General features: G+C 37.2%; 1 long non-coding RNA gene across 1 annotated transcript; it reads right to left on the bottom strand.

Annotated features, from left to right (window-relative positions):
- Nucleotides 1-4,448: 4,448 nt before the first annotated feature.
- On the bottom strand, nucleotides 4,449-5,847 carry LOC120069785. The gene is made up of 2 exons (XR_005479694.1): nucleotides 4,866-5,847; nucleotides 4,449-4,672 (listed from the first exon to the last, which is right to left on the bottom strand). It is a non-coding gene; the product is annotated as an uncharacterized LOC120069785 (long non-coding RNA).
- Nucleotides 5,848-10,469: the final 4,622 nt, after the last annotated feature.

Raw genomic sequence — 10,469 nt, 5'->3', positions numbered from 1 at the left:
GGTTAACAACGCTCAATTATTCACCCATAATCCCAAGGTAGAAGGTGTTCCATAGACTGTCAACTTAATTACCCTCATCCTTAGACAGGATTATATATTGATTGAGTTTATGACCCAAGTTTTATAAGACAACGACCTATTTTAACTATTAAAACAAGTGGTTAACCTACGTGAGCATGCTTTTATCTTTGTTATAGATTTTAAAGTCTATCTCCTTTTATAACACTTATAAAAAGAAAATAAACCTATAACAAGCATCTAATATGCTTTACAAAATAATTATATAAACATTCATTTCATGCATTAATATAACAACGTATATAAAAAAAATGGAGTCCTACACATTCATACTATACATTATAACACTTATAAAATATTTGCAATGCATGCTACAAGCTTACCTATGATGAGATTTTAAATTTGCATGGCATACAATATGCACACAATAGATAAATTATTTAATTCATATATTCACAATGCACAATTAAATAAATACACTAAAATGGACCGGTTTTGGCATCCTAAGCTAGCTAAAAACTAAAATTATTACAACAAAAATAGAAAACAGCCTCGAATCGCCTCTGAACACTTCAAACCAGCTCAAATCACTTGAAGAATGCTTGAAGCGGCTTCAAAAACCCAAAATCCAGCAAAAATCGCCCAAAACCGGTCAAACCAATTGAACCAGACCGGTCTAGACCATCTGGACCGACTGAGCCACCAAACCGAACGCCCGGGTCAGACAGAGCAGGCGCTGAAGTGGGTCAAACTGGGCTGAGTCGCGGGTCATGGGACGGCTTGGGTTGGAGTGCTGACGCAATCATGGGCCATGCGGGACTTTGCGCCTAGATTGTCGAACCGGGTCTAGCAGCTGAATTCAGGTCTGTGAGAATTTCTTCACCAAATTTGGAGTTGTCTTCTTTCTGAAACCGAGCAATTACAGCCTAAAANAACCGGGTCTAGCAGCTGAATTCAGGTCTGTGAGAATTTCTTCACCAAATTTGGAGTTGTCTTCTTTCTGAAACCGAGCAATTACAGCCTAAAAACAACTCTAATGACTCAAAAAAATTTACAAACCCTTCACGACACGTTAAAGCTCATAGAACATCCAGCAATTACAATAATTAATACACCCAAGAGAGAATTTGGATGCCAAAACCGAAATTATCCACTTTAGCACACAAACATTCATCACATGAATCAAAACCCACCATATGCAAAAATTAACCAAAATTGAGTACTTTAAGCATGCTTTGATACCAATTGATGGAACACATGCACAGCGGAAGGAAAATTGGATCTAAAGTACTATAATTAGGTTAATTTTGTAGAATAAGAATGCAATTAAAAACAAGTAAAGGGGAAAGAAGAGATTCAACTTTTGTAGACTCGAGTCTTCTCCAAATTAGCTCAAATCTTCTCACAAATAATTCGTAGACCATCACGAGAGTCTTCTCGACTATTCTCCGGCCTTAGAACGGGATGGTGGGATCTAGTGAGTGACTAATTTGGAGAGGAAAAGGTTAAGTCTTTAAGAAAAAATAATTATGAAATTATCAAATAATCTCATAAAAATCCACTTTAGCCAAGAAGCTTAAAATTCATTAAACTCTTCCTTTTAAAGACCATTTCATGCAAAATATGCAACTTTGAGTTTGATGAGAACTTGACACTCAAAAATGCCAACTTTAAGTTTGATGAGAATTTGACCTCACTGAAATGGGAAGCTTATTGAGCTGGCGCTGTTGAGCCAACCCTCACCCATGTAAATCTAAGGATAATTCTTAATAAACATGAGTTCATAATTAGCTCAGAATTAAAGTCAAGTTACCTAGGTCATCGCTTTAAAACAGTCAGCCTTAAATAGTAAACAACGTTCCCATTAGAATCCAATAGAAAATGTTCGAAGAATCAGCTGCCTCTCATTATAAAGTAAGAGTGACTTATTTCTTAGTTCGATCTTATGCAAACTCATTGCATAGGACGCCCCCGCTCCTCATGTCAATACATGAATGAATCATGATCACTTCGTTTGTAGCACTTTACTACAAATTGTAACAACTACATAGTGAGTCGCATCCGATAATGTTACCAGAATAAGGTACTCAGCCTTATTTGTATACTATAGACCATTTTGGCTATTTACTGAACTTGATCCACTCTTATGTCTCCACATAAAGTTCAAGTATTCATATAATAGCTATGGATCTTTAGTTTATTGGATTTAGGTTCTTTCTAAAACGAAATGAGCAATGCATATATTCAATAACAACTTTATTGAATAAAACCTCATTAACATCTTTATTGAGAACAGAATAAGTTTATTCTTTACAAACCACGAGTTTTAGGACATAAAATCCAACAATTAGACATCATATATTTATTAAATAAATAAGATGTTTGTACATTACAATTAAAAACTATAGGACCCTACGAGATTTAGGGTACTAACCCCAACAATATATCCAATATTAACATATAGTTTGATATATACTATATGATAAGGTCGTAATTATGTGTGTGTGTGTATATATATATATATATGTTAAATATTTTATTAATTTTTTGAATTTAATTAAGGAGGGAGTTATAACTCCCTCCCCTGGTTTCTCTCTTCTGATGGAAGTGGGAGGTTATTGTGATTTTTCTCCCAAAAAGACATAGAGTGTCTGTATTGTATATTATCTCTTCCATGAAACAATCTAGGAAAAAATTCTCTCAAATCCTTCCTCTCCCTCTCTACCAAAATCATAGCAAAGCCCATACATTTTTGCTAATTCTCAACCCCTACGAAGAATACAAAGGAAAATCTTGTGGTGGTGACCATTTTCGTTTTCTGTTCATGAACACTCGTGGAGAAGAGATCATGAAGAATTATTGGCTTTAAGGGTAAGTATGATCCAAACCCTAACTCATCTTCTCTGTTCAATCTCTATAAGTATGCTGCAAAATTCTATAGAATGCATATTAAAATTTTATGTATTTTAATTATGTGAAATTTGAAAATTGGTAACGATCCCTGCTTCCGCTATGGACCTTACAGTCTTTCAACTTATTCAACCTCGGAATCTCCAAAACCTTTCGTAAATGTTCCTCTTGTTCTGCCTCCATCTTGGAATAAACCAAGATATCATTAATAAAAACTATAAAAAAGATGTCAAAAAACTCCTTGAACACTCTATTCATCAAGTCCATAAATACTGCATGAGCATTAGTCAAGCCTAACGACATCACAACGAACTCATAGTGTCTATATATAGACTAAAAAGCAAATTGAATGTCACTATCCTTAATCCTCAGCTAGTGGTAACCTGTTCGAAGGTCAATCTTGGAGGAAATTGTACCTCCCTGTAATTGATCAAACAAGTCATCAATCCTCGGAAGAGGATATCTGTTCTTGATGGTGACCTTATTCAACTTTCTATAGTCAATGCAAAGGCGTAACAAACCATCTTTCTTTTTCACAAAAAATACTAGAGTGCCCCAAAGTGACACACTTGGATTTATGAAACCCTTGTTGAATAGCTCTTGCAACTGGATCTTGAGATCCTAAAACTCTACTAGAGCCATTCTATAAGGAGCCTTCGATATAGGAGTTGTACCTGGCTCCAATTTTATAAAAAGTCTATCTCAGATACAGTGGTAAACCCGAAAGATCCTCTAGAAAAATATCTGCATAGTCCCTTACCACTGGCTCGGAAGTCAAGGCGAATTATCTTCTCTGGTATCAACTACACTGGCAAAGATACTCAACTTCTAGTTAGAGGGCGAGCACTTAAAGTCCTGCCCTAAACGACTTTAAGTGCTTGCCTTCTAACTAGAAGTCCATCTCAACTGCCAAGCAAAGTGTCTTTGTATTAGTGGTCAGTTTAAAGACGTACACAAAACCTCGTATCCTATCCTTTAAATCTTGGACGAATCTTTCTGCTCTCATAGCCTCTATAGAGATCAACTTGAGTTATAGGTCGATTCGGAGCTTTAGGGACGGTCTGGTTACCATCGACTCCCTTTTTCTGCACCCCTAAAGGGGAATGATCCTGAACTTATGGATGTTGCACTTGGGGGTCATGAACCCCTCCTTTAACAGTCTTTCTTGCTATGAGCTTAGGTACCATGTCCTATCATGAACTCACAAATAAGCTCTCTATCTTTGGGTCTTTCTCAAAAAGACATGCTACTGAAATATTACATCACTAATCTCATATATGTACTGAAAATTTTCATTAGTAGGACATACCTGGCAATGATGAGGAATCCGTTACGAGCCACAAGGACTATCTAGTCTTACATAGTAAGTCAGTCTTCAAAACCCAAAACATGGGCTCTGATACCAACTGTAATGACCCGACCCCCTAGGACTCAAGCTAGATCATTACTAAACGCATGCATGCATTGAAGTTAAAACGCCATCCTTTTTATAGTGAAATAAATGCTAAATAAATAAGGTAGATTAGAAGATGTTCATTAAATTCAAATGATAGGGTACCCAAAAGTCATAAACGAAAATAAATAATTCTGAAAACAAATCTCAACAGTAAATTCCAAATACCAAAACTAAAAGTGAATAAAAACATAAAGGAAATCTTAAAACATGAGTGGAAGATTAAAACTGGTCCCTAGTGGCTCGTTCAATGATTCCTCTTGTCATTTGTCAGTGCGTCCTTGCCCTTACCTGAAACATAAACATGAGAAAGGGTGAGTATAAAATACTTAGTAAGTAACCCCGCCACTGGGGTCAGGCTAGGCATCTATGTCCTCTAGATGCCTACTTCTGGTGGAGCATATAAACTTCTCTAGTCCTCATAGGGCACATACATACATGAATTATTGCATTTCATCCTACTATAGTTAAGTATACCCACTACCTCTAGTAAGTCCTGTAGGATGCACAACCTCTAATGAACCCTGAAGGAGACACCACCTCTAGTGAATCCCAGAGGAAACACAACCTCTGATGAATTCCGAAGGAAAGCACCACCGCTAGTGAATCCTAAAGGAAACACGACCTCTGGTGGATCCAAAGGAAACCACCACCTCTAGTGAATCCCGAAGGACACACAACCTCTGGTGAATCACGAAGGAAAGTACCGTCTGAAGAAATCTAAACAGAGATCTCTATGAGCAGTGGAAGTGGATCATTCCAAATCCCATTCGGAACGAACACAAACAAATACAATCAAAATGGAAACGAATAGATTATGCATAAATCAAAATTACAGCATGCTATAAGAAGATAAAAGGGATAGAGTATGCATACCTTTGAAGAACTCTTCATCAAGTATCCCTCGTTCAATGTCCCATGCATCCAACGATCCACTCGAACGCAACAAACAGAACAACCAACAACACGAACAACTGGATGCACCTCGAACCCAATCGAGTCCAACTCAATCCACGAACGAAATTAGAACACCACCACAAGTGTTATCTTGGTATCTAGGAGTTATGGGCTCTATATGATCTTGGATTGAGGAAAACAGGAGGTAAACGATCGGGTAAATGGGAGATGAAGACTGTCTATCGTATAGACAATTAACTCGATCGTTTAGAAGATGAAGCCTATCGTATAGACTTTACTACTCGTCGTTTAGCAACAATCAAACGAGTAACTATCGTATAGTCAACTCTTAGCTCGATCGTTTAGACTCTCAACACTATCGCTTAATAAAAACACTTTTTACTTGATAGCCTTTTGTGTGTGATTTTTCCGAAAGAATCGACTGCTAATTTTGGAAAACAATTTTCCTTTTTTTTATCTCACGATTACCATAACTTTCAATGACCTTCCACTCAATTCGGTTATTAGAGAAAAGAAATTAATTATCATATAATTAATATATTATAAATAAATATGATAACCAACTTATCATATTATATTTATAACCTATAGTTTTAGTATTTCATCATATGAAACATATAAATCATATTCCTTTTTCTATTTTATGGTATTAATATAAATCATATTTGTATTAATTCCTCCAATTAATGTATCTAATACATCATATCAATTATATCACATATGATTGAATTTCCTCTTGTTAATTTGAATACTTCAAATCAACCCAAAATTTGATTCTCAACTTGAACTCATTAAGCTACCAAGTGGACCTCATGGACCTGTAGCTTGAAGCTCAACGATACGTGAATAACTGACTAAACTTTTTAATCACAAGATCCATCATCCGTTAACTATTGGTCACTCCATTAAAGACTGACAGTTGCACTCTTTGTACTACAAATATATTTTTGTGTCCATATGATCAATTAACAGTGTGATGACCCTTCACAAATCGCTCGTAAGTACAGTTGGGCCAATTTACCCTTTTTCCTCTGGTCCTAGTTGAACCGGAGAGAACAAAATTCATACCGGTGTCATATAATTACTTAGCTGAGTGAGATATCAAAGGATTAGGTAAGTTCCATCATATAAGCAGGCCCGACAAAAATCCTTGTATAGCCTCTTCGATTTCTCGAAAGAGAAATATGACCAGTTCGAATGCCTCTGACCTGCTTTCAAAAAGTGAACTAACAAAGTTCTTGAATGGGCTTTCCTCTTTCTCAAAGAGGTAGCCTAAGATTGGGAGAACAGTGTAGCCTAGATCTCTTGCATACTTTAACTCCTCGCTATAGTAGACTCCAACAAATTCCCCGGTTGGAAAGATGAGTGTTTCATTCTTGTCTCAATAGCAAAGAAAGGACCTCTTCAGAGTCTTCGGACATACCATATATGCCTCAATAAACCCAAAGATGCTATCTAATTCCATGCCTTCCAGATTACCATGCCAAACAGGAACACCACCAGGTATTGGAAATTCCTTCATTACAAAGGGATAGAGAGAGTTCACATCGTAGTAGTAAAGGTTCTCTCCATAAGGAATGTATGTATCTGTACGACCACCATAGTATGCACGCCTGATAAAGTTGTCTTCATTTTGGGTTGGGATGTGGATTGGCCAATTAGATACATCGTAGTATTTCATACGATAGATGCTTAGAACAAGGGAAGAAAAGGTTATCTTGCATTCTATGTCAATAGTGTACAGCTTCCTTCCAATATATCTCTTGTGCTTTTTGCATTACACCTCCAAGTAGCAGGATATCCTGCTTCATATAGTCTAACAAGTCTTTTTTCATTCTTGACAGATTTTCAGGTGTTACCTTATCATATTGAATATGTTGAAATGTCTTAAATCTGTGTGTTGGCGCTTCGAACAACCAAGTACGGGGGTCTCGCTATATAAACTCTCTAACCCTAGAGGCACCATTTTGATGTAATTTCTGAAAACATTCTCTCTAATAATATTGTTCTCCCTCTGCCCGTGGATGTAGCTAACACACTGTTAGTGAACCACGTATATCTATGTGTCGATCTTCTCTATCTCTACGTTATTTTTGTATTTTTTTTTAATTGTCGATTTCGTAACAAACTGGTATTAGAGCCTTGTTAGGGTTTTTTCGAAATTCTGCATTTGTTTGACAATTAAAGATGTCTGGCGTGAATGTAAAGATCGACAAATTTACCGGGAGGAACAGTTTTGGTTTATGGCAGATCAAAATGTGATCCCTGCTAAAGCAGCAAGGGCTGTGGACACCACTGACAGGTAAGTCAAAAAAGGCTGCCATGGATGACGAACAGTGGCAGACTCTTGAGGAGAAGGCTTATTCGACGATCATGCTATGTTTGGTTGATGACGTTATCATCGAGGTCACAGATGAAGAAACTGTCGCTGGTCTTTGGTTGAAGTTGGAAAGTCTTTACATGACGAAATCTTTAACCAAGAAGTTGTTTCTGAAGAAACGTTTGTATCATCTACGTATGCAGGAAGGTACGTCTCTACGAGACCATCTTGATCAATTAAATAAAATTTTATTAGATATGTGTAACGTAGAGGTTAAGGTTGACGATGAGGATGCTGCCCTAATTTTATTGACATCTTTGCCCCCGTCATATGAGAACTTCGTTGACTCGTATATTGGAGGAAAAGAAACTATGACCTTAGAAGATACAAAGTCCACGTTGCTTATGAGAGAGGATCGTCAAAATGTAGAAAGTTTAATTACAAAAAGTCAGGCATCTGGGTTAGCTGCTACAGGAAGCAAGGGACATAAGAATTCTGGTAAGTAGAAGTCGAACCAGAATAAAAAGTCTTCGAAGTCAAAGGGTTCTAGGTCAGATGATATTTGTAACTACTATAAAGAAAAGGAGCATTGGAAAACCGAATGTCCTAAGATAAAAAGGAATCAGGAAAAGAAGGAAAAGAGTGATAAAAGGGAAGCATCCACCTCTGTTGCGATCAACTTGAGTTAGATTCTGAAGAAGTCGAGATCGATTCTAAAGGAGATCTAGCTTTAGTTGTGAATGAACATTCACATTCTGATGATGTGTGGGTTCTTGATTCTGGGGCATCTTATCATATGTGCCCAAATAGAGAGTGGTTCTCAACTTATCAGCAAATAGATTGAGGGAATGTTAGCATGGCTAATGGTGTTGTGTGGAAGATAGTTGGAATCGGCTCAGCCAAGATACGAACACATAATGGTGCCTTCTACACTTTAAAAGAGGTTAGGCATGTTCCACTAATGAAGAAGAGTTTGATATCCTTTAGTGTACTCGATAGCAAGGGTTACAGTTTTGAAGGTAAAAGTGGAACAATGTATGTCTATAAGGGTTCTGAGGTAGTTCTGAAAGGCATAAAGCGTGGAACACTGTATTTTCTATTAGGTTCCACGATAACAGGTTGTATTGTTGTTGCATCGTCGGTCGTTCACAAGGATGATATGACTATGTTATGGCATATGAGACTTGGTCATATAAGTGAAAAAACGATGAAAATCCTTAAAAAAGAGATCTTCTTTGTGGGCACAAGGTGCAGGATTTTGAATTTTGTGAACATTGTGTATTTGGGAAGCTCCATCGCAGCAAGTTTCTAAGAGGTGTTCATCGTACAAAAGGGACACCTGATTATATTCATTCAGACTGTTGGGGACCTTCCAAAGTTGAATCTATTGGAGGTAGTATGTATTTTTTTGTCTATAATTGATGATTACTCAAGAATGACTTGGGTTTTTATGATGAAACATAAAAGTGAAGCCTTCAAGAATTTCAAGCAGTGGAAGATATTGATTGAAAATCAAACTGGGAAGAAGATCAAAAGGCTACGAACTGATAATGGTCTAGAATTCTGTGGATCCAAATTTAATGAGTTCTGTAAAGCTGAAGGGATTGTTCGCTATCACACTGTTAGGAATACTCCACAATAAAATGGGGTTGCAAAACGTATGAATCAAACGTTGTTGGAGAGAGCAAGATGCATGCTCTCTAATGCAGGGTTGGTTAGAAGGTTTTGGGCAGAAGTACTAAATACATCATGTTATTTGATCAATCGTGGACCTCACATAGCTATTAATTGTAAAACACCTTACGAGGTGTGGTATGGTAAGCCTGCAGATTATTCTTTATTAAAAGTTTTTGGTCATACTGTCTACTATCATGTTAATGAGGGTAAATTAGAACCGAGAGCTAAAAAGGGTATATTTGTGGGTTTTGGGGATGGAGTTAAGGGATATAGAGTCTGGTCACCTTCTGAGAATAGAGTCATACTTAGTAGACTGTGATATTGGATGAAATTTTCATGCTTAACTCAACTACAAAGCCTTTTGTGACGTCTACTGATGTGGGAGAAAGTAGTAGTGTTGATAAACAGGTGGAGATGAAATTCACTTCAGTTGTGAATGAATTACAACATTAAGGTGGAGAAGATCAACACGTTACTACAGAAGCTGATGTGCAACCAGAAATTAATGTGCCTAGAACGTCAGAAGTTGCTTTGCCTAAGAATTCTAGATCACGAGTAGATCAATCGAGTATAGCTCGTGATAGAACTAGAAGAGTTGGTGTTGGACCTCCTGTGAGGTATGGTTTTGAAGATATGGTAACTTTTGCGTTGCAGGTTGCTGAAGAGGTGGATCCTCATGAGCCATCCACCTATAGAGAAGTTGTGTCATGTGGTGAGTCTGCTAAATAGCTTGCTGCTATGGGGGATGAGATGGAATCTCTTGACAAAAATCAGACTTGGGAATTAATTAAACGACCTAAGGAGAGAAAAATTGTCACTTGTAAATGGGTCTTCAAGAAAAAGGAGGGAATATCACCTTCAGAGGGCATTAAATATAAAGCTCGAGTTGTTGCTAGAGGGTTCACACAAAGGGAAGGAGTTGATTATAATGAGATCTTCTCACCAGTAGTCAGACATACTTCTATCAGGGTGTTACTAGCTATAGTAGTACATCAGAATTTGGAACTTGAACAACTAGATGTGAAGACAAATTTCTTACATGGAGAGTTGGAGGAAGAGATTTATATGACCCAACCAGATGGGTTCCAATGTCCAGGTAAAGAAGATTATGTTTACAAGTTGAAGAAATCTTTGTATGGGTTAAAGCAGTCTCCAAGGTAGTGGTACAAACAA

Source organism: Benincasa hispida, unplaced genomic scaffold (genome assembly GCF_009727055.1).
Source record: "Benincasa hispida cultivar B227 unplaced genomic scaffold, ASM972705v1 Contig587, whole genome shotgun sequence".
Lineage (NCBI taxonomy): Eukaryota > Viridiplantae > Streptophyta > Magnoliopsida > Cucurbitales > Cucurbitaceae > Benincasa > Benincasa hispida.
Note: the sequence above shows the minus strand (reverse complement) of the source record. Positions and strands in the feature narration are given on the sequence as shown.